This window comes from Physeter macrocephalus, chromosome 2, assembly GCF_002837175.3.
Source record: "Physeter macrocephalus isolate SW-GA chromosome 2, ASM283717v5, whole genome shotgun sequence".
Lineage (NCBI taxonomy): Eukaryota > Metazoa > Chordata > Mammalia > Artiodactyla > Physeteridae > Physeter > Physeter macrocephalus.
In genome coordinates this window covers 42,319,777-42,323,825 of record NC_041215.1, presented here as the reverse complement: position 1 = coordinate 42,323,825, position 4,049 = coordinate 42,319,777, and the positions used below count along the sequence as shown (strand labels likewise).

Sequence of the window (4,049 nt, the reverse complement as noted above, 5' to 3'; positions counted from 1 at the left end):
ATAGATGAATGGATAAAGAAGATGTGGTACATATATACAATGGAATATTACTCAGCCATAAAAAGGAACGAAATTGAGTCATTTGTTGAGATGTGGATGGACCTAGAGACTGTCCTACAGAGTGAAGTATGTCAGAAAGAGAAAAACAAATATCGTATATTAACGCATATATGTGGAACCTAGAAAAATGGTACAGATGAACCGGTTTGCAGGGCAGAAGTTGAGACACAGATGTAGAGGACAAACGTATGGACACCAAGGGGGGAAAGCCGGGGGTGGTGGTGTGATGAACTGGGAGGTTGGGATTGACATGGATACACTGATGTGTATAAAATGGATGACTAATAAGAATCTGCTGTATAAAAAAAAATAATAATAATACATTATGGAAAAAAAACCAAAAGCAAACAACAACAAAAAACATTGAGGGATTTCCCTGGCGGTCCAGTGGTTAAGACTCCAAGCTTCCACTGCAGGGGGCACGGGTTCGATCCCTGGTTGGGGAACTAAGATCCCGCATGATGCGTGGCACGGCCAAAAAAAACCCCCAAAACAAAGAACAATGAATCATCCCCAAATTAATTTCTCCAAAGCCTCACAGAAGAGCCTGGCAGAAAAAGGCTAAATGGTCATACTTCACTTAGCCCATTTGGCTCTCACGCTAGCGTGTCAACAACCTGTATGTGACATGCTGTGTTGTTGTACTAAGAGCACTGATGCTGGGCTTCCCTGGTGGTGCAGTGGTTGGGAGTCCGCCTGCCGATGCAGGGGACGCAGGTTCGTGTCCAGGTCTGGGAAGATCCCACATGCCGCGGCATGGCTGGGCCCGTGGGCCATGGCCGCTGGGCCTGTGCGTCCGGGGCCTGTGCTCCGCAATGGGAGAGGCCACAACAGTGAGAGGCCTGCATACCACACACACACAGAAAAAGAGCACTGATGCTAGAAGTTAAAGACGTGGTTTCTAGGCACGGCAGCCTGGTGGCCAAGAGCGTGGGCTTTGGAGTCAGTGAGCCCCAAGCTGGGAGGTCAACTCTCCTGCTTACAAGCTGGGTGATCTCAAGCAAGTCTCAACCTCTCTGAGCTTCAGTTTCTTCATCTATAAATAGGATAATGATCCCTGCCTGACATGGGTACTGTAAGGATTTAATAAGATCTGAAAGTGCCTGCCTTATAAGGGGTAGCTGCTGCCACTAGGTTGTTGTTACTTTTACTGTTATAATTGATTCTGCAGCCTTAGACCAGCAAGTTTTTTAAACTCATTTCAAAATTAATTAGAGGGACTTCCCTGGTGGTCCAGCGGCTAAGACTCCGGGCTCCCAGTGCAGGGTCCTGGGTTCATTCCCTGGTCAGGGGACTAGATCCCACATGCTGCAACTAAGAAGTTCACATGTTGCAACTAAAGACCCCGCATGCCGCAACGAAGATCCCGCATGCGGCAACTGAGACCCGACACAACCAAATAAATAAATAAATAGATATTTTTTTAAAATTCGTTAGAAAAAATAGGATAGCACATTCACATAGTTAGAAAATCAGATATGAAAAGGTATATATTGAAAAATCTTTATCCCACCCCTCTCCCCATCCACCTCATTCCACACAGCCTTGTCTTCTGTAGGTAACCACTTTTGTTAGTTTTTGGTGTGTCCCTCCAGTATTTCTTTATTCAAAAATAAGCAAGTTAAAATATATGGTCTTATTTTCTCCCTTTTCATACGCAAAAGGTAGCACACTATATATGCTTTTTTCACTTAACAATTTATCTCGGAGACCTTTCCATATCAGTATGTAGAGAGCTTCCTCATTCTTTTCCACAGCTGCATACTATCCCACTGTGAAGTTTATTTTGTTACTCCCCTAGAGATAGACAATTGGATTGTCTTTTTTTTTTAATTGAAGTATAGTTGATTTACAGTGTTGTGTTAGTTTCTGGTGTATAGCGAAGTGAGTCATATATATATGTGTGTGTGTATATATATATTCTTTTTCATTATAGGTTATTGCAAGATACTGAATATAGTTCCCCATGCTATATAGGAGGACCTTGTTGTTTATCTACTTTATATATAGTGGTTTGTATCTGTTAATCCTAAACTCCTAATTTATCCCTCCCCCACCTTCCCTTTTGGTAACCATAAATTTGTTTCCTATGTCATGAGTCTGTTTCTGTTTTGTAGATAAGTTCATTTGTATCATATTTTAGATTCCACATATATGTGATACCATATGATATTTGTCTTTCTCTGTCTTACATAATTTAGTATGATAATCTCTAGGTCCATCCATGTTGCTGCAAATGGCATTATTTCATTCTTTTTATGGCTGAGTAGTATTCCATTGTATATATATATACCACCTCTTCTTTATCCATTCATCTGTCAGTGAACATTTAGGTTGCTTCCATGTCTTGGCTATTGTCAGTAGTGTTGCTATGAACACAGGGGTGCATGTATCTTTTCAAACTAGAGTTTTGTCTGGATATATGCCCAGGAGTGGGATTGCAGTATCAGGTAGCAGCTCTATTTTTAGTTTTTTAAGGAACCTCCATACTGTTTTCCATAGTGGCTGCACCAATTTACATTCCCACCAACAGTGTGTGAGGGTTCCCTTTTCCTCCACACCTTCTCCAGCATTTATTATTTGTAGACTTTTTAATGGTGACCATTCTGACTGGTGTAAAGTGGTACCTCACTGTAGTTTTGATTTGCATTTCTCTGATAATTAGTGATATTGAGCATCTTTTCATGTGCCTGTTGGCCATCTGTATATCTTCTTTGGAGAAATGTCTATATAGATCTTCTGCCCATTTTTTTTGTTTGTTTTTGGTTTTGTTTTGCAGTACGTGGGCCTCTCACCACCGTGGCCTCTCCCATCATGGAGCACAGGCTCCGGACGCACAGGCCCAGTGGCCACGGCCCACAGGCCCAGCCGCTCTGCAGCATGTGGGACCCTCCCGGACTGGGGCACGAACTTGTACCCCCCGCATCGGCAGGCGGACTCTCAACCACTGCGCCACCAGGTAAGCCCCCTTCTGCCCCTTTTTTAATTGGGTTGTTTGTTTTGTTATTGAGTTGTATGAGCTGTTTATATATTTTGGAAATTAAGCCCTTGTAGGTTGCATCCTTTGCAAATATTTTCTCCCAGTCCGTAGGTTGTCTTTGTGTTTTGTTGCTGGTTTCCTTTGCTATGCAAAAGCTTATAAGTTTGATTAGGTTCCCCCCTCGCCTTTTTTTTTGGCCTTGTCATGCAGCATGCAGGATCTTATTTCCCCGACCAGGGATTGAACCTGTGCCCCCTGCAATGGGAGCACAGAGTCTTAGCACTGGGCCGCCAGGAAAGTCCCTGTTTATTTTATTTTTATTTTATTTTATTTTTTTGCCATGCTACACAGCTTGCAGGATCTTAGTTCCCCAACCAGGGATCATATCCAGGCCCTCGGCATTGAAAGCATGGAGTCCTAACCACTGGACTGCCAGGGAATTCTCCCATTTGTTTATTTTTGCTTTTATTTCTATTGCCTTGGGAAACTGACCTAAGAAAACATTGCTACGATTTATGTCAGAGAATGTTTTGCACATGTTCTCTTCTAGACCTAAGAAAACATTGCTACGATTTATGTCAGAGAATGTTTTGCCTATGTTCTCTTCTAGAAGCTTTGTGGTGTCCTGTCTTATATTTAAGTCTTTAAGACATTTTGAGTTTATTTTTGTGTATGGTGTGAGGGAGTGTTCTAACTTCATCGTTTACATGCAGCTGTCCAGCTTTCCCAGTAACACTTGCCAAAGAGACTGTCTTTTCTCCATTGTACATTCTTGCCTCTTTTGTTGAAGATTAATTGACTGTAGTGTGTGGGTCTATTTCTGGGCTTTCTATTCTGTTAATTGAATTGTTTCTGGTATTTTGCTCTAACGAACAATGCTGCTGTGAATGAACTTGAGCATGTGCCATTTCATGCAGCTAGGTATATCTGTAGGATTAGGCTAAGTGGAGTAAATGCATTGGTAATTTTTTTTTTTTTTTTTTTTTGCAGTATGTGGGCCTCTCACTGT

At 42.1% G+C, this 4,049-nt stretch overlaps 1 long non-coding RNA gene across 1 annotated transcript in view; it reads left to right on the top strand.

The window, feature by feature from the left end:
* Positions 1–3,133, top strand: part of LOC114483981 (uncharacterized) — a 93,963-nt gene extending 90,830 nt beyond the window's left edge. The window contains exon 5 of the long non-coding RNA XR_003676358.2: positions 2,840–3,133. This is a non-coding gene — a long non-coding RNA (uncharacterized lncRNA). The remainder of the gene's footprint in view (positions 1–2,839) is intronic.
* Positions 3,134–4,049: the final 916 nt, after the last annotated feature.